This window comes from Astyanax mexicanus, chromosome 4 (assembly GCF_023375975.1).
Source record: "Astyanax mexicanus isolate ESR-SI-001 chromosome 4, AstMex3_surface, whole genome shotgun sequence".
Lineage (NCBI taxonomy): Eukaryota > Metazoa > Chordata > Actinopteri > Characiformes > Acestrorhamphidae > Astyanax > Astyanax mexicanus.
The window spans coordinates 56,088,626-56,115,000 of NC_064411.1; the positions used below are offsets into that span (position 1 = coordinate 56,088,626).

At 36.0% G+C, this 26,375-nt stretch overlaps 1 protein-coding gene across 9 annotated transcripts in view; it reads right to left on the minus strand.

Moving 5' to 3' along the window:
• st3gal3b (ST3 beta-galactoside alpha-2,3-sialyltransferase 3b) overlaps window positions 1-16,593 on the minus strand; it is a 158,265-nt gene extending 141,672 nt beyond the window's left edge. For 8 of the 9 annotated variants that reach the window (XR_007438566.1, XR_007438565.1, XR_007438571.1 and 5 more), the window contains exon 1: window positions 16,412-16,593. The gene's annotated coding sequence lies outside the window, so the exon portion shown is untranslated. The remainder of the gene's footprint in view (window positions 1-16,411) is intronic. The other variant, XR_007438568.1, reaches the window with a different exon arrangement.
• Between the last annotated feature and the right edge of the window lie 9,782 nt (window positions 16,594-26,375).

A 26,375-nucleotide genomic window follows, 5' to 3' on the forward strand; every position in this document is an offset into this window, starting at 1 on the left:
GCAAACACCTTACACCGCCTTAGCAAACGCCTTAGAACGCCTTAGCAAACGCCTTAGCAAACACCTTAGTAATTCTTTAGAAAACACCTTACAACGCCTAAGCAATTCCTTAGCAAACACCTTAGCAATTCCCTAGAAAACGCCTTAGCAACTCCCTAGCAAACACCTTGGCAATCACCTTAGCAACATCTTAGCAATCACTTGTAATAACTATAGCTTCTGATTGAGCCAGAATCTGAAAAGTCATGTTTCTAAAGCTCTGCAGCTTAATGATCAACAGCTGAGTGAGGAAATGCCTAACGAGTTACAGACAGACAGGCAGACAGACAGACACATGCAAATGAACCCCTCCCACCAATCCAGTCTCTACACAACACTAGTTAACCAAAATAACTATTGTGTCTATTACTGTGATTGCGTACTGCCTCAGCAACTCCACCACAGCAAACACCTTAGCAAACACCTTAGCAACACCTTGCAATGCCTCAGCAGACACCTTAGCAAACACCTTAGCAATACCTTAGCAATGACTTAGCAATTCCTTAGCAAACACCTTACAGCGCCTTGCAACACCTGAGCAAACGCCTCACATCGCCTTAGCAAACACCTTAGCAAACACCTTAGCAATTCCTTAGCAAACACCTTACAACGCCTTAGCAAACGCCTTAGCAAACACCTTACAATGCCTTAGCAAACGCCTTAGCAAACGCCTTAGCAAACACCTTAGCAAAAACCTTACAACGCCTTAGCAAACGCCTTAGCAAACGCCTTAGCAAACACCTTACAACGCCTTAGCAAACACCTTACACCGCCTTAGCAAACGCCTTAGCAAACACCTTACACCGCCTTAGCAAACGCCTTAGAACGCCTTAGCAAACGCCTTAGCAAACACCTTAGTAATTCTTTAGAAAACACCTTACAACGCCTAAGCAATTCCTTAGCAAACACCTTAGCAATTCCCTAGAAAACGCCTTAGCAACTCCCTAGCAAACACCTTGGCAATCACCTTAGCAACATCTTAGCAATCACTTGTAATAACTATAGCTTCTGATTGAGCCAGAATCTGAAAAGTCATGTTTCTAAAGCTCTGCAGCTTAATGATCAACAGCTGAGTGAGGAAATGCCTAACGAGTTACAGACAGACAGGCAGACAGACAGACACATGCAAATTAACCCCTCCCACCAATCCAGTTTCTACACAACACTAGTTAACCAAAAACAGACTATATATTGCCTATAAAACGATCCAATCACTCGTTTGGGTGTTTGGAGATATGAGGTTTGGATGGAATGGAGCTGCTCGACTATAGAAACTCTCTATTCCATGAGACTCTCTACACTCTACTGTATCACTGAATCATTTGCTATAGAATCAAATTAAATCACGATTAAATTAGAGATTTTTCGATGCACTGAATCTTTTGCTATAGAATCAAAGTGAATTATGATGAAACTAAAGATTTCATGATGCACTGAATCATTTGCTAAATAATCAAATTGAATCATAATAAAATTAGAGATTTCACAATGCACTGAATCATTTGCAGTAGTACTAGTAAGGACCTGGAGTGTCGCCATGTCTCACTGCTGGGGGGTCATGGCGGGTAACTAAGAGCTAGCGCTTAATGGGTTAGCAGTTAATGCTAAGACTGCTCCAGCCTTTGTGCTGGAGAAACTTCACTGAAAACTCGTGTATAACTCAGTATTTCAGCAGAGTGGCTTTACTGCTCCTTAATACCTGACTGATAAAATTCATACATAAGGAGCACCGGATTATAAGGTGCACTGATGATTTCTGGGAAAATTAAAGAATTTTAAGTGCAGCTTATCGTGCAAAAAATATGTTTAAATAGTTTCAATCATTAAATAATAATGATTCACATTTAAGAAAACTGTATAAAATGTAGAAGAAGTCCTTTGAATTAAAGGATAATTGATCTATATGTGTAATAATCCTTGCAGCACAACAGACACGTTATATTGATATTAGTATTGATCTTAACCAGCCCAGGCTAACCCTTGGTCACCATGTAAAAGTCATTTATAAATAGCATGTTCTCATCACACAGGAAGCTGCAACCAAGCTGCACTCATTTCCGAACCTTGCAGACTTCCTCCTGTTTCTATCCTCCACGTTACAAAATGTTAAATATAAATGAGTTAAAAATAAACCAAATCACATTACTCTTTTATCACATCTAAACACAGACAGCCTTCACCTACGACTCAGAGCTCACCTCTAAATAACCTCAGAGCAACAAATATTCACCAACCAAACATTAGACCAATATGAGTAACAAACAATGTATACGAATTAATGACTAAACACATATACGTCATATTGCAGTGTTTTAGTGTTGGGATCTTTTAAACAGCTGCATATAAATCACACTCCAATACAAACTGTACAGAGCTAAGGTAGTAACGTACACTTGTAAAGTACACTTTTTATACTACACTAAACTTCTTACACTCCATATACTATACTGTCCTGCCCTCTCTTTAATACTTTCCTTTATATCTTATCCTAAACTATACTACCCAACAGTCTCTACCTTACACTACATAATACTTTCTTATATTCCTTATACTAAACTACACTACCCGATACTACCTTAGACTATATATACTATCCTATACTACAGTATATTACCCTTTACTACCTGTACTACCCTATACTTACTATAATACCTTATACTTTTGTACATTCCCCTTTACTCCGTATAGTACCCTATACTACTGTATATTCTCCTTTACTCCCTATGTTTCCTAGAGTACCTTATACTAATGTATATTCCCCTCTACTACCCTATACTCCCTATACTACCCTATACTACTGTATATTCCTCTTTACTATCTATACTGCCCTATACTCACTATACTACCCTATACTACTGTATATTCCTCTTTACTATCTATACTGCCCTATACTCCCTATACTACCCTATACTACTGTATATTCTCCTTTACTCCCTATGTTTCCTATAGTACCTTATACTAATGTATATTCCCCTTTACTACCCTATACTCCCTATACTACCCTATACTACTGTATATTCCTCTTTACTCCCTATAGTACCCTATACTACTGTATATTCTCCTTTACTACCTATGTTTCCTATAGTACCTTATACTAATGTATATTCCCCTTTACTACCCTATACTCCCTATACTACCCTATACTACTGTATATTCCTCTTTACTATCTATACTGCCCTATACTCACTATAGTACCCTATACTACTGTATATTCTCCTTTACTACCTATACTACCTTATAATCCCTATAGTACCCTATACTACTGTATATTCTCCTTTACTACCTATACTACCCTATACTCCCTATAGTACCCTACACTACTGTGTATTCCTCTTTCCTCCCTATAGTACCCAATACTACTGTATATTCCTCTTTACTCCCTATAGTAACCTATACTACTGTATATTCTCCTTTACTACCTATACTACCCTATACTGCCTATAGTACCCTACACTACTGTGTATTCCTCTTTCCTCCCTATAGTACCCAATACTACTGTATATTCCTCTTTACTCCCTATAGTAACCTATACTACTGTATATTCATCTTTACTATCTATACTGCCCTATACTCCCTATACTACCCTATACTACTGTATATTCTCCTTTACTACCTATACTACCCTATACTCCCTATAGTACCCTACACTACTGTGTATTCCTCTTTACTCCCTATAGTACCCTATACTTCCTATAGTACCCTATACAACTGTTTATTCTCCTTTACTCCCTATACTATCCTATACTCCCTATAGTACCCTATACTACTGTATATTCTCCTTTACTCCCTATACTATCCTATACTCCCTATAGTACCCTATACTACTGTATATTCCCCTATACTCCCTATGCTTCCTACAGTACCTTATACTACTGTATATTCTCACTTTACTCCCTTTACTATACTATACTCCCTATTAGGGTTGTCACGATACCAAAATTTTGACTTCGATACCGATACCAACTGTAGTATCACGATTCTCGATACCAAAACGATACTTGGAAGAAAAAAAAAACAATAAAAATATCTGAACATAAAATGTTTATTTTTGATTGGACTGTATTGAACACTGAACAATCGGTGCAAACGTTTTTATTCTAAAATGAAACATTTGAACAAAAAACAAGTTTCGTTATTATAACCTTAACTATAACATAATTATCTAAACACTTCCTAAAAACTAAAACCTCTTCTTTTCTGAAACTACACTGTGGGAAGTTTCTTTGCCTGTTTAAGGTTCTTAGCCAGGAAAACAAGTGTGTCCACATGGTCTTCTGTCAACCTTGTTCTCCTTGGACTGCAGATTAACCACACGTGCGTTATCACATGCAGCCTCGAAAATTACGCTTTTAATAAGGAGATAAAGTGGATATTATTTTTTTTTCTGCCTCAGTTTATTTCATGCGCTGTTTGTATATAATTGGGGATTGCAGGAGACTGGATTGATGGATTCTCTTAAGTCTGGTTTTGAAGGTAAGAGCGTGGGGGAGCCGCTGGTGGGGGTTGAGGGGGGGGAGGGAGTGACCTGAGGTAACCCTGCAGCGAAAAACAAGCAGCTTTTAACTCTGAACACGCGCTGTGACGCGCTCTTTCAGCTCTAATTCAGGAACCGTACATCCTACAGTAAAACGGAGCGAATCCGGAGAGACAGACGGTTCGAATGGTGTATAACATGTCCGCATTCGATCAAATATGGACGTACGAGAAACGGAAATATGAAAATTATGATTTCATATTTTCAGAAGCAAGGCATATTTCGCCCTAAATGTTTATTTTCTGAAAGGAGATCCAGCTAAATAGGCTAGATAACTGAAAAGCCGAGATTCTAAGCTTTAAAATGGCATATTGGGTGTCTATATTGAACCTATAACTATTCATAAACACAGCCAGATATTAAATATTATAAATTTCTGGCCCGCCGGCGGGCCAGGGCTAGTAAATCTTAGTAAAGCTACAGACAGAGTGTATCTTGACTAACTCCACTAACCTGTCGACTTCTCAGCTCTTTGTAGAGATCAGGGTGCTTGTCTGCTAAATGCGTAGCCAGGTTGCTGGTGTTCCCTCCTCTGCACTGGATAGACTTATAACACCGTTTATAAACTGGGTTTGTGGTGTTGGTCGGATTCCCTTCTTCATCAGCGATGTAAGCAAAATTTGCCCACACTTCACTCCTCGCGCCCGTTTTGTCCACAAGTCGCGGACGAGAGACATCTGTTATTTTAGACGTCGCCATTCTACACTCGCCGCTGCTCTGCTGGCTTGCGCGTGCGTGTGTCGCTCAAGCGAGTCAAATGAATCGATTCACACGTGAATCGATTCATTTGTTCAGAACACTAAGTTTATCTGAATCCTGCCACACCGACTGCTGCGGTGTGAATCAGTTTTCTTATGAACTGAATCAAATCGCGCCTACTAATTTGACTCATTTGAAGCTAGTGACTGGGCTATATAGTATCGAAAGCATCGAACGCTAAAGAACCGAATCGTTTGTGATGACGTAGTATCGAAAAAGAATCGAACCTTCGGTACACCGTGCAACTCTACTCCCTATAGTACCATATACTACTGTACATCCCCCTTTACTCCCTATACTACCCTATACTACTGTATATTCTCCTTTACTCCCTATAGTATCCTATACTCCCTATTGTACCCTATACTACTGTATATTCTCCTTTACTCCCTATACTATCCTATACTCCATATAGTACCCTATACTACTGTATATACCACTTTACTTCCTATACTACCCTATACTCCCTATAGTACTCTATACCTCTGTATATTCCCCTTTACTTTTAATACTACCTGTATACTACAATTTACTACCTATGCTTCCTTTAAGTCCCTATACTACCCTATATTATCCTACACTCCCCTATGTTCCCTATTCTCCCATTACTATCATATACTCCCTGTAATACATTATATTACACTATACCCTATATTATTCTACTTCCCCAAGTATCAATAAGATTATTATGTCCTCCATTTTCTTCCAAGCTAGCCTCTTTTTAAACAGTGCTAACGCTCAGAGAAAAAAGCGCAGTGACTCGGTTCTGATACATCAGCTCACAGACGCAGCCTTGTGCTGATCCACATCACCCTAGGAGTGATGAGGGGAAAAAAAAGAGCGCCATCTACTGTACTGTACCCACCCAGAGAGAGCAAGGCTCATTGTGCTCTCTCAGGACTCCGGCAGCTGATGGCAAACTGCATGACTGGGTTTCAAACTAGCGATCTCCCAATCATGGTGGCTATGTTTTAGACCCCATAGACCCCCACATATGCACCATACATTCTCTCATATATGCCCCTCTACTGCCCTATACTCTCTAAATTAAGATTAGAAGAATATATCATATAATCTGCCTCTTTCTGCACTTTCTAATCACAAAGTTGCTCAACGTTTTCTCCAGGAAAAGCTAGAATTGATTAAAATCAAAAGATGCGATATTCGTTTTACGCAACTGAGCCACAAACAACAGAAGCCTGAAAACGTTGAACATTTCTGTTTGTTTCCAGCATAAAATAAATGTTAGACCAGAGCTAGTAATGAATTCCAGAGAGATTAACCACGTTCAGACCCGTTTCCTAATCCTGGCCAAAGGACCTGGGTGTTTTCCAGCTCTGCCACTTTCGTTTTTCTCCTCATGAAGAACTCAGTGCGAGCGGCTGAGTCAAATCAGATGTTTCAGAGCAAGAAGAGCACCTAACTTCTTCTGAAACTCTGACTAAAACCATCGTTAGATGGTTTCCCCAAACTGCTTTCTACAGATGCAGATGCCGACCTTAAACTGAGACAGGAAGGTCTAAAATCGTGAAGTGCAACACCTACAAACGACAAAAAGAAACTACTAAGAGGAAGCAAAACCTTGAAAATAAAAACATGTGAAAAGTAAGTATATATAATATAGTCTTCCTTTTAGGGAAACCAATGCCTCATCAACTACAATTACAAAAACAACATCAAAATATATTTATTGAAAACAATAAATTAACAAAAATAAATAGGCAACAGAAGTAGCTCTCACAGCTAATGAGTGAAATACACCTGCACCACAAGTCAAATATATACAGTATCAGTCAAAAGATTGTTTGAAAGTGTTAATCAAACCAGAATATATGTGTCATATTTTACATTTTTCAAAGTTTTGCACATATTGGCTGGATTTTCTCAGTCAGCTTTATGAGGTAGAGTCACCTGGAATTCAGGGTTTCAGTTAACAGCTGTGCTGAACTCGTCAAGAGTTAATTTTTTAATTTGAATTTCTTGTCTCTTAATAAAGTGTTTGAGAGCATCAGTTAAAGTAAAGTAGTGAAGAGGTAGAGTGAATAGTGAATATTTGAGTAAAGAAAGAAAATTAAGATTAACGAAGAATTTTAAGAACTTTGAAAGTATTTTAATGTTATAATGATGAAACTGGCACTTATCAGGACCGCCCCAGAAAAGGAAGTGCAAGACCAGCCCCTCAGAAAACTCAAGTAATTCGCAGAAATTCCCAGATAAAAGCACCTAAATGCTTCACACAGTATTTTGGTTTGTTTAACACTTTACTTTACAGTTTACTAAATGACTTCAGTATTCGATTACAAAGTAGGTAAAAAAGAAAAAAATATATAACAATAAATGCGAATGTGTGTCCAAACTTTTGACTAGCACTGAATTTATGATGGTTAAAAGTAATAATGAGAAGTCTCCTCCTCTTTAAAAGGGTGCAAATGCATTATTAAGCTATTATACTATCGTTAGCCTAAATCAGAGGCATTATATAGGTCTTAAAAGGACAAGAATATAGTTTATCACAATCATATGTGAGACGATTGATGAAAAAAATCACGCAACAGGCCTATTGTTAAATTGAAATGTTTAACATTTGGGCATTTAGTGCATGTTTAAAATGCAGTATAGTTACTACAGTATATCACAATCTAACTCAATATATCTTCCCAATATCGTACAGCCCTGAAAATATAATGACAAATATTGAGTATTTTCTTTAATATGTCTTAAAATATTGCAATGCAATATTTTTACCATAGACCCTAGCCCTACGTAAAATATAAAAAAATACAAATTGGCCTAGGATATAAGATATATTCACGAATTTACATACATCTGCATTCAAGCTGCGCACAAAGGGTAGAACACTACAGGTTTATATATGCATCATATATAAATATGAATCAAGAGGAAGATGGATGATCACAAGCCATCAAACCACCAAACTGAACTGCTTGAATTTTTACACCAGGAGTAAAGCAGCATAAAGTTATCCAAAAGCAGTGTGTAAGACTGGTGGAGGAGAACATGATGCCAAGATGCATGAAAAAAAAACTGTGATTAAAAACCACCAGGGTTATTCCACCAAATATTGATTATTTCTGAACTCTTAAAACTTTATGAATATGAACTTGTTTTCTTTGCATTATTTGAGGTCTGAAAGTTCTGCATCTTTTTTTTTTATTGTTTCAGTAATTTCTCATTTTCTGTAAATAAATGCTCTAAATGACTAAAATATATTTATTTGTAATTTGGGAGAAATGTTGTCTGTAGTTTATAGAATAAAACAACAATGTTCATTTTACTCAAACATAAACATATAAATAGCAAAATCAGAGAAACTGATTCAGACATTTTGGGCATATTATCATCCAGCCCTAAATAATAGTTGTGTTAATATTTTGAAATAAAAAGTTGAGTGCTAGTGGATTCTGCATTACTGAAAGTGTGTGTTTAGTGTGTAATTAATTAATGTGTAAGCTAATTAGCACATAAACCATGGGAACCATGAGTGTGGTTTTATTCAGGCTAAAAAACGTTCAGAGACTTAAAACACGACCAGATACAGGATGTTTGAGGTTTCACTCTGCTTCCTTTAAAGCAAGATAATCAGTTACACAACGGAAAAAAGAGAGAGAAAAAAATGAAAGTTCATTCTGTGAATAAGATCACTGAGTTTAACCTGACTGACCTCTAGAGTTAACCTCAGTAACGTTCTGTCTTAGAAAATTATCTTTACATTCTGTATTATAAAACTTATGCAACTTAATATTTATATTCTGTAATAATTTAACTAATGATTAATTTATTAGGTAAATTATAAAACAAATTAAACTCAATATATTTACATTCCAGAGTGATTTTAACACCAAAAGAGGGTTCAGAAGGAAAAGTGATTACGCAATGTTCAGTTCTGCTGTGATATCGTGCCACGAAAGGTAAGTCTTTTAAAGGGATGAGTTGGGGTGAGGTGGGGAGTTGGAGATAATTTGGGGATGAGTTTGAGAGTGGGGGTGAGTTAAGAATAAGTTGGGGATTAGTTGAGGATATGTTGGAGAATTGGGGTGAGGTGGGGATAAGTTAGGGGTAAGTTAGGAATGGGTTGGTGAGTTAAGGGAGAGATGGGGATAATTTGGAGTTGGGCATGAAGTGGGAAGTTGGGGGTAAATTGATGATACGTTAGAGATTTAAGAATGAGTTGAGGATAAGGTGGGGAGTTGGGGATAAGTTGGGGATTAGTTGGGGATATGTTGGGGATGATGTGGAGAGTTGGACAGGAGGTGAGGATGAGGTAGGGAGTTAGGGTGAGTGGGGGATAAGTTGGGGATGAGGCGGGGAGTTGAAGATCAAGTAGGAAGTTGGAGATGAGGTGGGGGTTTGGGGGTGAGGTGAGGAGTTTCGAGATAAGTTGGGGATGATGTGGGGATAATTTGTGGACAAGCTGGGGATGTGGTGGGAATGAGGTAGGGAGTAGTGTGAGTGTGGGGATAGATTGGGGATTAGATGGCGATAAATTGGGGATTATGTGGGGAGTTAGGGATAATTTGGGGATGAGGTGGGAAGTTGGGGATAAGTTGGGGATGAAGTAGGGAGTTGGGGATAAGTTCGGGATGAGTCGGGATGATGTGGGGAGTTGGGGATAATTTGGGGGTGAGGTGGGAAGTGCTGATAAGTTGGGGATGAAGTAGGGAGTTGGGGATAAGTTGGGGATGAGTCGGGAATAAGTAGGGGATGAGTTGAGGAGTTGGCGATAATTTGCAGATGAGTTGGAGATGAAGTAGGGAGTTGGGGATGAGTTGGGGTTAAGATAGGGATAAGGTGGTGAGTTGGGGATAAGTTGGAGATAAAGTGGAGAGTTGGGGTGAGTGGGGGGTAGGTTGGAGATTAGTTGGGGATACGTTGGAGAGTTAGGGATAAGTTGGGGATGAGGTGGGTAGTTGGGGTGAGTTGGAGATGACATGGGCAGTTGGGGATGATTTGGGAATGAGTTGGGGATAAGTGGGGGGTAAGTTGGGGAGTTAAGGTAGAGGTGGGGATAATTTGGGGGATGATTTGGGAATGAGCTGGGGAGTTGGAGATGAGGTGGGAGTTCATGGTGAGGTGGTAAGTTGGGGTGAGTTGGGAATAAGTTGGGGGTAAGTTAGGGATGAGTTGGGGAGTTAAGGTAGAGGTGGGGATGATTTGGGGGATGATTTGGGAATGAGCTGGGGAGTTGGAGATGAGGTGGGGAGTAAAGGGTGAGCTGGGAATGAAGTAGGGAGTTGGGGTGAGTCTGAGATAGTTTGGGGATAATTTGGGGAGTTGGAGGTGAGTTGATGATAAGTTGGGGATGACGTGGGGATACTGCATTGTAAACCAATTATATGTTTGAACGCAAGTTTTTGGTTTTCATGTAAAATTGGATATTTCCAAACATTACTTAACTTTTAGAAATTGGGTGAATATTTGTGGCCACAAATACAATCAAACGAAGATCTTTGAGTTAAATCAGTTTATAAAAACTGAGTGTTTCCCCCGGTTAGTGACCCTCACTCTCAGTGTGAAGTCATTACGTAAACCTGTAGATCATATATTAGGATTAGAAGTTGGAGGTGGTGATGATGGAAGCTCTGTGTTGGCTGTACTGTACTGTACTGTTCTTTTTTGTTTGTTTCTTTAAGACTCAGCGTTTTGTCTTTACCCCTACACTCTAATTATCACTTTTTTCTGTTTGCCACTCAGCACTCCTGTACCAGTTCTCCACTGTGTTCTTTGTTTTCTTTAGACTCCCCCTATACTCTTGTTACCACTTTCTACTGTTTGCTGTTGTGTTCATCCTGGCATTTGGACTTCGACTCCCACTTTTTCTGTTGTGTACTCAACAAACTCTGCATTTGCATTCAGAACGTTACATCACCAAGCCTCAAAACTTTAATCTCCAAACCTAAAGATATTAACACTTTTTAAAGCTGATTATTCCAGAGCTGCAGCCAAACGCTGATTACACAATTAGCTTTCTAATAATAGCTGGTTAGATAATAATACTGGAATACACTGGAAAATATATATATTCTGTTATAATCTATGTATAAATCAGTTTACAAATTAAGCCACACTGCCATAAATCAATAAATGTAGTGTAGTATTTTAATAGAGTTACTTTTTTGAGTGAGTTAAATTGTTATACAGTACCCATTATTTCACTATAGTACAGTTTCTGCCGTTTTAATTAAGTTTGATTGTGATTTAGTAGTCATATTATAACAATATTACAGTTTACACTCCGTTAATTGAGTTAGATTGAGATATTGTGCCAATTCTTTTACTTTAATAGAGTTACAGTGTGATATAGTACCCTCACTTTTACTATAGTACAGTTTCTGCTGCTTTATTTTCCTTTCATAAACTTATAAACTTTTAATTTGGGTTAAATTGACTCCACAGATAATAGTTTGGGGTAGATAATCTATTTTGTAGATACGTTAGATTGTGATGCAGTACCCACATGTTTATTATAGTACAGTTTCTGCTCCGTTAATTGAGTTAGATGGTGATATAGTACCCATTCTGCCACTATAGTACAGTTTCAACACCTTTAATTGAGTTCTGTAAGTTAGTTATTTTAAGTACTGTACCTCTTCTTTTACATTAATAGAGTTAAATAATGATACAGTATCCGGACGTCCACAAAAGTACATTTTCTGCTTTTTTCTGATACAACACCCATATTGTCCCTACAGTACAGTTTTTGCTCTTTTAATTGAGTTGTCAATTGTTTTTTTAAAGGTATGAACTTTGATTTATAATTCATAATGAATAATCACTTTAAATAAATTGATTACTTCAGTTAGCTAGGATCTCTTGCTGTTTTTATCCTTTTTTTTTTTTTTAGCTTGCTAATAACATTTGATTGTAAAACAGTTCCCACACTGTCACTATAGTAAAGTTTTTGCCCATTCAATTGAGTTAGCTTGTAGGGCTGTGACGATAATTTTATTACCGCAATACCGCGGTTATGGGACGTCACCGCGGTGATGAGCTCATTACCGTCATTACCGCATTTTTTTATGGCTGTCAAATCTGATTGACTGCGTTTTGAGCGGTAGTAAAATGCTCCATATAAGCACAACTGTGGTGAATTCAGTATTAATATGTCAAGTGTAAGTCCTACACTATAGGGCTGTGCAATATATCAAATATATTTTGATCGCGATAGATATTGGTGTCAAACGATCTCAAAATTCATAATATCGAATATAAAAATTTTTGTCATTTATCTGTGCTGCCGCTGCACTGGCGCGGCAGCGAATGGGTTAAGCAAAACGCGGTGCGTGGTACTCATTGAGGTCCTGCTCACTTCGTCTCCATTGAGGCTGCTGAAGAGAGTGAAGATTAGCAGCACTAATATTGGCTCGGAAATGGAAGCTACAGGGCAGGCTCAGTAAGTTGAGAAAAAAGGAAGAAAAAGACTCAGAACAGAAGAGAATCATCTGCAAGATTTGCCGGAAAGTGGTGTCTGCACCTCTCGCCAACACATCAAACTAATTCACCCACCTCAAGGTAAACCATAGAGCCATGTAAGGTGTTCCGTGGTCACATTTTGAGAAAGTAAAATATATTAATTCATTGTCTGGCTGCTGGCTGTTCTGCGTGAGCACCGCGGAGAACGCGCGCCATTGCGCCTCAGTCTTGGTAAAAATAGTAAGGTTGGTTGAAGTGTAGTTCAAACAGCAAAGCAATGATATAAAACTATAACCACCATCTTTACTGAAATGTTGTTATCTGACCAAGTCTGAGGTAAAATGCGCTGCGCCTTGTCTCTTTCACAGCACGCGGAACTGAGTTCAGAACCGCTACAAATATAACCATATAAAACTCAGTTCAGATAAATAAACTTCAGATGAGTAAGGACACGTAAAGTGAAACAAAAATTGTCAAACATAAAGGACAGGTTTCTATTATTTTAAAATGGAACTAATGTCTTTTTTTTGGTCGGTTGTCTCTTGCGAGCCGATTTCTTAACGTCACGACATTTTAATCAACATATTATATGACGCGGGTCCCGTCAGGATATCTTGCGGCACAGACAGAACTGAATTGTTATTGGCGGGAACAGGAGTTTAATCAATCCAGAGGATGTGGGAGCACATTAATAAATAGTTAAGAAAATTGTAATAATCACGCAGTGATTCTCATGCACGCAACAAAAAAAACCCTAAGCACAAAAAAGGAGCGGAGAATGGACCGACACGCGCACACACACACCGATTTTTTTTTTGTAATGTGGTAAGAAACGTGACCGCACTATTCAGCGCGGTTTTAATAAATATTTTTTTTAATTTTAAGCACTAAATGTAATTTATTAAATTTATTTAGGACCGCGGGGCAGGTGCGGCAAAACTGTGTATGGCGGGCTGATGCGGGATTAAAAGAAGGATTTTTTTTGCGGAACGGTAACGGGACAAAAAAGAAATGATGTCTGAATTAATTTCCTCCAATCGAATATAATTTAACATGGTTTAAGAATATAAAATAATTTATAAACAAACGAAATATTTAATATTGAGCTAATAGCCCAAGTGCAAAAATACAAAATCTGTAATACTCTGCACTGCACAATTCAAACGAAATAGCCGTAACGCAGCTGCGCTCCTGCCCTGCGATGCAGCCGAAGCCTGGGCAGCAGCAGAAATTCTGGGGTGAAAACTACATAACTACACAACATAAGGAGACATAATGCACTCCAAATATTCAGGAGGGAAGTGAAATAAATGATACTGTACAGATATAATCTGTATCTAGTAGATATTTAATGAGAAATAAGAAGAGTGTGAATAAAAAAAAACAGACGCCTATCACAGACTTCTTGAGCCTTGAGCCCGAACGGCCCGAGGAAAGGGGTGAGAAATATATTTTTTTCGGGGCCGGGGGTCAGTGGAAAATTTTGCTATGGATTAATTCGTCTTTTTTTTTTAAACGAATATTAGAATATTCGCTACCAATTACTGCCGAATATCCTGAGCTCAAAACCGCTATTCGGGCCAGCCCTAAAATAGATCTATGGATGGAGAAGGGGGAGGCGGACAAGCTCCTCCTTCAAAAAGTCTGCACGGAAAAAGACAGGTTAGCTGTACAATGACGAATTATACAGGCAGCATATGTTCACTTGTTATGCTGTATTTATGGTTTATGTAGAGGTTGTATGTAGGCTGTATGGTTTGAAGAATAAAGATTTGTTACCAATAAATTTGCGGTGTTTTTTTTTTTTGGGGGGGGGGGGGGGGGGGTTGGGGTCTCGCGGTTAACCGCAATATCGCGGTGATGCGTTAGTTTTTTACCGCGGTTATAAAAAATCAATACCGCCCCAGCCCTATTAGCTTGGGATACTGCACCAATTCACATAACATTATTACATTAATTGAATTATATTGTGATACAGTGCCTATTCTCTCACCTAGGACAGTTTCTATTCTTTTAATTGAGTTAGCTTGGGATACAGTACCAATTATATTTAATTTATTATTAGATATTTTCACTACAGTACAGTTTTTGCTCTTGTAATTGAGTTAGCTTGAGATATGGTACCAGTTATTTTACTTTAATTGAGTTACATTGTGATGCAGTACCCAAACTGTCAATTACTTATTACCAATTATTTTACATTAATTGAGTTACACTGCAATACTTTTCCCAAATTCTCACTACCATACATTCTGGTCTTTTAATTGAGTTACATTGTAATACAGTCCCCATACTGTCACTTTAATAAAGTTCCTGCTTGTTTAATTGAGTTAGCTTGGGATACAGTACCAATTATATTACATTTATTATTAGATATTTTCACTACAGTACACTTTTTGCTCTTGCAATTGAGTTAGCTTGAGATATGGTACCAGTTATTTTACTTTAATTGAGTTACATTGTGATACAGTACCCAAACTGTCAATTACTTATTACCAATTATTTTACAATAATTGAGTTACACTGCAATACTTTTCCCAAACTCTCACTACCATAAATTCTGGTCTTTTGATTGAGTTATATTGCAATACAGTCCCCATACTGCCACTATAATAATAATAAGTTCCTGCTCCTTTCATTGAGTTAGTTTGGGATACAGCACCAATTATATCTTATTTATTATTAGTTATTTTCACTACAGTACAGTTTTCGCTCTTGTAATTGAGTTAGCTTGGGATACCGTACTAGTTATTTTACTTTAATTGTGTTAAAATGTAAAACAGCACCAATACTTTTAATAAAGTACAGTTTCTGCAATTTTAATTGAGTTGACTTTGATTTATTAATGAATAATCACTGTAACTAAACTGATTATTTCAGTTAGCTAGTATCTGTTGCTGTTTTTGTCTTTTTTAGTTTTTACTTTTAGCTGGCTAACAAGTATAAACATACATGTGAAATTAGTTTTTAAATAACGGGTTTTTATGTAAATATTTATCTATAATTACCCTTTATTTACTCTGTATTCTCTGCGACTAGAGCCAGGAGATCCAGGAGCTCCAGGACACCCAGGGCGCGGGAGCCTCTCCGTCCACAAGCCCGCCTAGGTCGCCCCTCAGGCGGGCGTGATTTTTAACCAAATACCCCCTCCTTATCTCCGGAACCGCACGCTCCACAAGGTCGATCCAGGTATCGTTTTAAAGCTGGGAAAGATCTCTAACTTGTTGTCCACGTGTTGGGTCGATCCACGCTTTCCTCTCCCCGTAATCAGGCTCCGAACCCGGGGAGGAGACGAGGCCAGCGACCCCCTCCTTTTCACTAAAAGCTAACGTTAACTACGGTCGTGGGAAACTATGAGTTGGGCTACAGTGAGTTAGCCAGCTAGCTCAGCAACAAGCTGCTCACATTTCCGACCCAAAAACACCGAAACCGAGCCCGAATTCGGATTAAAAACGCCAGCGGACACGAGTAGAGCGGTTCAGGGCGCTGAGGGACCGGTTTAAAGTGCGGGAGAGGGGTTAAATCGGGCTGAAACTGAGCTAAACACTGAGAAATGTTACCAGGAGTTAGTAGCTATAGGGGAGCAGCGGTACAGAAACAGCAGCGGATAAAACCCGAATCCAGCGCAGAAAAACCCGCTTTATTTACCTTCTTCTCCGCGTTCAGACCTCCAGCATGAGGGGAAAACCGCTACACCGCCCGCCCGGAACGTCCTCCTGCCTCCACTGCCTCCATTCCTCCCTCCTAAACCCGCAGAAGCTGAGAGATAACGGGACTGAGCGGCAGCAGCTGGAGGAGGCAGAGCTGAGAGAGGGAGTTACAGCTGCAGCAGTGGCAGCTCGGCCTGCCCGCTATAAACCCCCCTAACTCCAATAACTCCAATAACTCTAACCCAACTCCTATAACTCAAATACTAACTCTAACTCAACTCTAATAACTCAAATACTAACTCTAACTCAACTCTAATAACTCAAATACTAACTCTAACTCAACTCCTATAACTCAAATACTAACTCTAACTCAACTCTAATAACTCAAATACTAACTCTAACTCTAATAACTCTAACTCAACTCCTATAACTCAAATACTAACTACCATTTCTAAAAACTCTAACTAAATCTAACTCTAATATAACTCTAATACTAACTTTAATACTAAAACTCTACTAACTCTAATACTAATTCCACTAACTCTAATACTAACTCTAACTAATACTAACTACTATTTTAAAAAAATCTAACTAACTCTAACTCTAATATTAACTGTAATACTAACTCTAATAACTCTAATATAACTCTAACTAATACTAACTACTATTTCTAATAACTCTAACTAACTCTAACTCTAATATGAACTCTAATACTAACTCTAACTAATACTAACTACTATTTCTAATAACTCTAACTAACTCTAACTCTAGTATTAACTCTAATACAAACTCTAATAACTCTAACACTAACTCTAATAACTCTAACACTAACTCTAATCCTAACTCTAATAACTCTAACTCAACTCGAATAACTCTAATACTAACTCTAACTAATACTAACTACTATTTCTAATAACTCTAACTAACTCTAACTCTAGAATTAACTCTAATACAAACTCTAATAACTCTAATCATTACTCTAATCCTAACTCTAATAACTCTAACTCAACTCTAATAACTCTAATACTAACTCTAACTAATACTAACTACTATTTCGAATAACTCTAACTAACTCTAACTCTGGTATTAACTCTAATACTAACTCTACTAACTCTAATACTAACTCTATTAACTCTAATACTAACTCTATTAACTCTAATACTAACTCTTATAACTCTAACTCTAATACTAACTCTATTAACTCTAATACTAACTCTAATACTAACTCTATTAACTCTAACTCTAATACTAACCCTAACTCTAATACTAACTCTAACTAATACTAACTATTATTTCTAATAACTCTAACTAACTCTAACTCTAATATTAACTCTAACTAATACTAACTACTATTTCTAATAACTCTAACTCTAATATTAACTCTAATAACTCTAATATAACTCTAATACTAACTTTAATACTAACTTTAATACTAACTCTACTAACTTTAAGGACTATAATAACTAGAAAAACTCTAATAATACTAACACTACTAACTCTAACTATACTAGATCTAATAACTATAATAACTCTAACTCTAATAACTCTAACTCAACTCTAATAAGTCTAATAGTAATTAACTCTAATAGCTGCATAATCTTGACCTAAAACTTTTTTTTTTTTACACAGTCCTAAAAGCAGATAAGGAAATTCCATTTTTTACTCTAATGAAGTTGCTAATCTTTTAATTGAGTTATATTGTGTTACAATACACATACTTTCACTATAAAAGAGTTTCTGCTCTGTTGATCGAGTTAGAGTGTGATCCGGTATCCATATTTTATCTATAGTATAATTTCTCTGCTCTGTTAATTGAGTTAATTGAGTTAGAGTGATCCAGTACCCATATTTTATCTATAGTATAATTTCTCTGCTCTGTTAATTAAGTTAATTGAGTTAGAGTGATCCGGTATCCATATTTTAACTATAGTATAATTTCTCTGCTCTGTTAATTGAGTTAGAGTGATCCATTACACATATTATATCTATATTATAATTTCTGTGCTCTGTTAATTGAGTTCGAGTGATCCGGTATCCATATTTTATCTATAATACATTTCTCTGCTCTGTTAATTGAGTTAATTGAGAGTGTGATCTGGTATCCATATTTTATCTATAGTATAATTTCTCTGATCTGTTAATTAAGTTAATTGAGTTAGAGTGATCCGGTACCCATATTTTATTTATAGCATAATTTCTCTGCTCTGTTAAGTGAGTTAGTGTGATCCGATGTCCATATTTTATCTATAGTATAATTTATCTGCTCTGTTAATTGAGTTAATTGAGTTAGAGTGATCTGGTACCCATATTTTATCTATAGTATAATAGCCTGCTGCGTTAATTGAGTTAGAGTAATCCGGTACACATATTTTATCTATAGTATCATTTGTCTGCTGCGTTAATTGAGTTAATTGAGTAAGAGTAATCCGGTACCCATATTTTATTTATAGTATAATTTTTCTGCTCTGTTAATTGAGTTAATTGAGTTAGAGTGATCCGGTACCCATATTTTATCTATAGTATCATTTTTCTGCTCTGTTAATTGAGTTAATTAAGAGTGTGATTCAGTATCCATATTTTATCTATAGTATAATTTCTCTGCTCTGTTAATTGAGTTAATTAAGAGTGTGATTCAGTATCCATATTTTATCTATAGTATAATTTTTCTGCTCTGTTAATTGAGTTAGAGTGATCCGGTACCCATATTTTATCTATAGTATAATTTCTCTGCTCTGTTAATTGAGTTAGAGCGATCCGGTACACATATTTTATCTATAGTAAACTCCTCTGCTCTGTTAATTGAGTTAATTAAGTTAGAGTGTGATCCGGTACACATATTTTATCTATAGTATAATTTCTCTGCTCTGTTAATTGAGTTAATTAAGAGTGTGATTCAGTATCCATATTTTATCTATAGTATAATTTCTCTGCTCTGTTAATTGAGTTAGAGTGTGATCCGGTACACATATTTTATCTATAGTATAATTTCTCTGCTCTGTTAATTGAGTTAGATGGTTGAGTTGTGATACGCTGTGTTGAGTTACTGCTGGTTAGATGTTTCAGACGTGGCCTGTGGAGTTAATGCCTCCAGCTCGTCACATGCACGGCTTAAACACACTCATAATCTATCCAGCTTCACTGGAATGAATGCCTCTTTTCATAAGCCCTGCCCCCCCGCTCAGCTCTTATATTATATATCCTGCAGTCTGATTGCACAATGGTACGGCCCTGTGCTGAAACCACGTAACTCAGCCAATCCAAAAAGCATTAACTTAACACGCAGTCTGATACAGGATGGGTTTTATTTAGTGATGCAAATTAAATTAAAGTTAAACTAGCTTTAAAGAAAGGGGCCATGGATTAAAAAAAATGAATTGAGCGGCCGAGAGAGCAATTCCAGTCATGAATAAAGGAAATAAACATTTTACTGATGCAGGATGAATGTATGCGTTTTATATAAACCATATCAAGTCAAAGTTATGATGCAATGTGATACTGCGCACAGCATTAAAAAAGTATCTCTAAAAGCATTGATGTTCATGTGTCCACGGTAAGATGGACGCACTACAAATGGAGAAAGTTCAGCACTGTTACTGGAGCTACTCTCCCTAAGCGTGGTAAAGTCCTGTAAAGGTGACTGTAAGAGCACAGCACATGCAGAATGATCAATGAGGTGAGGAAGAATCCTAGAGTGTCAGCTGAAGACTTATGCAGAAATCTCTGGCTCGTGCTTACATTTTTGACATTTTTGTTAATAAATCTACAATAAGGAAAAATGTTTGGTTGAGGTTATATATAATATATAAACAATATATAATAATTTGTGAGGTATTAGTCTAAGCAGACTGTGTTTGTCTATTGTTGTGACTTAGATGAAGATCAGAACACATTTAATCACCAATTTATGCAGAAAGTAATCCAATCTTTTTCTTGCAACTGTATATTAACCCACCTGTGTTCATTTGTAGCTCCGCCCCCTCATTACCAGTCCCCGGGTGTTTCCTGTTTCCTGTTCCCTCCATGTGTATTTAAGCCCCTGTGTTTTAAGTGTTAGTTTGTTGGTTCTTGTATGTTTTACGTCTGGTAGGTTGTAGGTGTTTTTGTGTATTCAGTAGTTCTCATAGCTACCCTGTCTGTTTATTTATTTTGTTTATTTTGGTTCATTTCGGTTTTAATATAAATGTAATATACTCGCATCCACACTCCACAACTCCTTCCTGCTATAATCAGACAGGAAACCTTTTTTTATATCTAGTTTTCTATTTTTGAACAGTGCACTGATTCTGTATGGCAGTAAAATGTGTTCTGCTGCTGTTATGAGTAGAAGAACCCTGCACAGAATAATCCAACAAATCTATAAACTCTAATTTACAGCTGTAGGGTTTCTGTTCTGGTGGTTATAAAGGTAAAATTGAATGAAGCAGGTCTGTATTGATTGTTTCCTGATATTTATATGGAATCAGACACGTTCTCCTCCCCCTGCTGTTCTATTACCTGATAAAATCGTTGTGAGTGAAAGTCTGGTCCAGCGGCAGCTCGTATCCGCAGAAGCCGATCGATAAATATTCAATCAGCTCCGTAACCCGACCCTGAACCTCCGTTTTCCATCTGATCCTGGAGACCAGAGCAGGAGCTGTGTTTATACAGCAGGTCCAGAACCTGCAGTAACTGAATCCACTTGGGTCTATAGAGACCAGGCTTTACAGGAGCTCTGTATACAACACACTCTTAATTATGAAGGTGCTGCAAAAAATAACCAGTTTATAAAAAAAATTCACATAAAATGACACAGTGCTGGTGATTCTGTATCTACTGTAACTGTAGATTAATTACAGAGCAGTACGGGTACAACAGATTACAGTGCTGGTGATTCTGTATCTACTGTAACTGTAGATTAACTACAGAGCAGTACGGGTACAACAGATTACAGTGCTGGTGATTCTGTATCTACTGTAACTGTAGATTAACTACAGAGCAGTACGGGTACAACAGATTACGGTGCTGGTGATTCTGTATCTACTGTAACTGTAGATTAATTACAGAGCAGTACGGGTACAACAGATTACAGTGCTGGGGATTCTGTATCTACTGTAACTGTAGATTAACTACAGAGCAGTACGGGTACAACAGATTACAGTGCTGGTGATTCTGTATCTACTGTAACTGTAGATTAATTACAGAGCAGTATGGGTACAACAGATTACAGTGCTGGTGATTCTGTATCTACTGTAACTGTAGATTAATTACAGAGCAGTACGGGTACAACAGATTACAGTGCTGGTGATTCTGTATCTACTGTAACTGTAGATTAATTACAGAGCAGTACGGGTACAACAGATTACAGTGCTGGTGATTCTGTATCTACTGTAACTGTAGATTAACTACAGAGCAGTACGGGTACAACAGATTACGGTGCTGGTGATTCTGTATCTACTGTAACTGTAGATTCATTACAGAGCAGTACGGGTACAACAGATTACGGTGCTGGTGATTCTGTATCTACTGTAACTGTAGATTAATTACAGAGCAGTACGGGTACAACAGATTACGGTGCTGGTGATTCTGTATCTACTGTAACTGTAGATTAATTACAGAGCAGTACGGGTACAACAGATTACTGTATCACCAGCACTGAAATCTGCACTACTGCTCAGTAATTAATCTACAGTTACAGCAGATACAGAATAATTTAGTGAAATTTCTTTTCACACTGCAAACAAACCAATGCCCACCAATTTTAGTTGAACCACAATTGTGGTGTTTTGACCCAAATGTTGGGTAGAGTTTAGCGTTTATCGGCTCTAATCTCAGACTGGGCCTCAGGGGAAAGCCTTTACCAGTTCCACCTTCTTTCCTTCCTCACTGGTCTGATAGAGCCTCTCTAATCTCAGCTCACTTCCTCTTTCCTGAATTATTTAGTGAACTAAATTAATACTATACAAAACCTTTTGGGGATACTGAAAAGTGTATACCAGATATTCAGTAATTAATCACAATCATATTGGTGGATATTGAATAATTCATAGTGGATACTAAATAAATAATAATGGGTAATGAATAATTAACTGTGGATATTCAATCATTTGTATGAAATACTGAATACCTAGTGAAAACTGAATAATGAACACATTATAGTAGACACTGAGTAATTTATAGTGGATAGTTAATAATTCATAGTGGATATTGGAAAATTCTTAGTAGATGTTAAACAATGTGGATAGTAAATATTTTTATAGTGGACATTGGAGATTTATAGTAGATATTGAGTAATTCAGTGAATACTGTTTAATTCATATTGAATACTGAACAAAAAAACATTACATACTGAATAATTCATAGTGGAAAGTAAATAATTAATATTGGTAACTGGAAAGTTCATAATAGATACTGAATAATTCATAGTGAATAGTAAATAATGCATAGATGACACTGAAAGTTTCATATTAGATACTGAGTAATTCCTAGTGGATACTGTTCAATTTATACTGAATACTTAGTAACTCATATTAGATAGTGAATAATTCATAGTGGATAGTAAATAATTCAGTGGACATTGGGAAATCAATACATTCAAAGCAATTCATAGTGGAGACTGTTTAATTAATATAGAATACTGAATTCCATGAGATACTGAATAATTCATAGTGGATACTGTTTAATTTATATTGCATACTGAATAACCCATATTAGATACTGAATGATTCATAGTGGATACTGTTTAATTTATATTGCATACTGAATAACCCATATAAGATACTGAATAATTCATAGTGAATAGTAAATAATCCATAGTTGACACTGGATAAATTCATAGTAGATACTGAACAATTCAAAGTCAATAGTAAATAATTCATAGTGGATATTGAAAAATTCATATTAAATTCTGAATAACTCATATTAGATGCCGAATAAATTATGGTGGACACTAAAAAAATACAATTCAACCATTCTTATTGAATACTGAATAAATGATTACATACTAAGTAGTTCATAGTGGATACAATTTAATTCATATTAAATTCTGTATAACTCATATTAGATGCTGAATATTTCATAGTGGATATTGGAAAATTAGTTTATAGCATATAGTGGATAATGTCTAATTCATATTAAATACTGGATATGTTAGATACTGAATAATTTATTGAGGATAGTAAATAAATCATAGTGGAAACTGGAACCTTTATAGTAGATAATGAGTGATTCATACTGGATACTGTTCAATTCATATTGAATTCTGAATAACTGATATTAGATACTGAGTAATTTGTAGCGGATAGTAAATAATTCAGTGGACAGTGGGAAATCCATAGTAGATACTGAGTAATTCATAGTGGAAACTGGAAAACGTATAATACACACTAAATAATTCATAGTGGATAGTTTGGATCATTTATTTGGAAAGTTGAATCTCATTGTATATACTGTAAAACCATCTAATGCAACTCAACCTTGTTGCTAGAGCATATTTAATGTGTAGCCATTATAAAACTAATTTAATTTTTTTTTTAATGATCTTTTTTATTTAAACAAACTATTTCCACACTCTTTTCGTCTTTGTGATCAGTCTGTTTCTCTATATAAACAGAGCTGACCTTTCAGGAAATTGATTTTTGGGTCTAAAGTGAATCAAATGACATTTCAAAGAAATATTGACTTTCTACTTATCAGACCAGAGAGCGAAGTCTAAACACAGTTAACAGATTAATCAGTAATAATTTAGTTCTACAGGCTGTAGATAGAACAGAGTGGATGGGGGAAGGAATAGAAATGCAGACTGCATGATCTACAGTTCCTAATTTACCTATTTACATATTTACCCCCTGAAACGTTCCTTGTTGAGAGTACTGCCCCCTGGGTAATCCAGATTTAACAGTTGAAAACGAGAACATTAATTTTAATTTTAATGCTAGACATAATATTTCTTAAAGGGGCACAGTTGTTGTTTCTACTTTTGTTTTGTTTTTTTTTCACTCAAAAGCAAATAATTCTCACTAATTGCGACTTCATTGTGTTCTATCTAAATATAAAACTGACGTCCTCATATGTGGACATCATATTTTCTTTGAAACTACATCTTGTAAAACGATAATATACCATTAACTAATGATTAATAACTGTTATTTTTCACATTTTAAGAAACTAAAAAGTTGCTATCTGACCTATATGACCTATGACCTATAACTTTTTAACAGTAAAGAAAAAAAAAGTGGATCATAGAAACCTATACCACTTGTTTTTGAAAATGTTTTATGGGGATGGTCTGAACAAAAACTGCCTGAAAGATCCAAATTATTATGTGGAATAATAGTTAATTAAAACAATTTAATTTATGATTTGTTGTACTTTTTTAAAATATAATTAAATCAAATAATTAAAAGTAATTATGTAACTTTTATTCAAAGTACGTTTTAAATTGAGTACTTTTTTACTTTTACTCGAGTAGAATTTTAGGAAAGTAAAGGTACTTTTACTTAATTACAATTTTTCAGTACTTTTTCCACCTCTGCTCCTGGGAAGGTTCACCAGTGTTCCATTAGTGTTTTTCTCCATTAGTGAATAATAGTGAATCACTGTGGTTCTCTGGAGTCTCAAAGCTTTAGAAACAAATGACTTTATAACCTTTTCCAGACTGATAGATGATCAATAACTTGGTTTTTCCTCATCTGTTGTTGAATTTATTCAGATTTGGGTATAATGTGTTGCTTTTTAAGATTTTTTTTTATCTGCTTAATGTTGTCAGACAAATTCTATTTAAGTAATTTATCGATTTTACAGGTCTGGCATTAATCAGGTCTGGTTGTGGTTTGGTTTGGATATTTTTTTTATCATTTAAAAATATATATATATTTATAATTACTTAGGTTATATTTCTCTGATATTAAAGTTTGTTTATATATAATAACTATATAATAGTTTATATAAAGTTTTGCCGAAAATCTCTATAAAACGTAAACGTAAAACGTGAACCTACTTTATTTTTAAAAAAAGAACATTATTGTAAGAAGTGCTCTCAGTAGAATAAATTGGTACCACTTTAAAATAAGCTTACCCTTATAAAGGGTTTATACACTCTAAGAAATATAAGTACAGATTTGTACTTAAAAGAGTATAAAGCTTGTCTCTGGGGCTGTACCTTATACTGAGGTACAAAAAAGTACCTTTCAGTGAAAGTCCTTTTTTGTACCCATGGTTTTTGTGCCAGTAAAGATCATAAAGATTATAAACATTATCATCAACTAAATATGGCTCAAAAACTTGATGATCCACAATTGTCTGGCTTTCAAATAAAAAATGTGCAATTAAAATATATATTGTTTATTAGTACAGTGATGCAGAATACTGAATGTACCCTTTGGCTGCAGGTTAAATGGTACAAATCTGTACTTATTGCTGTTAGAAATGACTTTGTACTTCAGAGGGAACAAATCTGACCCCGTAAAGACCAATATTATACCTTTGAGGGGACAATTATAAAGAATGTACCTTCGAGTACAAAAAAGTACTCATATCATACCTCTGTTTTTTAGAGTGTAAATGGTTTATAAATTAGATTATTAATTATTAATGATTAGGTTAAAAACCTTTGATAAGCAGTTACAACACATCAATGGAAAAAGGCATCAGTGATCCGTTGTTTGCTTACGTATTTAATTCAACTTAATCGTTTAATTTATAGTAAATAGTTATACGTAAGTAAAAAAAAATATATATATATATATATATGACAGGTTTAAATGCTGATTGATGGAAAACAAAAGGAAACAAAAAGATCAGGATCTAGAGAGATATGAGATTTAACAGTATAAATGAGTGTGGAATTGCTTAATAATGGGTTTTTTAAAGTATTTGCATCCTATATTATAAATATAAATAAACCCATTATAAAGGTAGTCTTATTTTAAAGTGGTACCAATAAATTAAAAGCGCCGGACCTAATGCTACTAAGTTTTATTTTTATA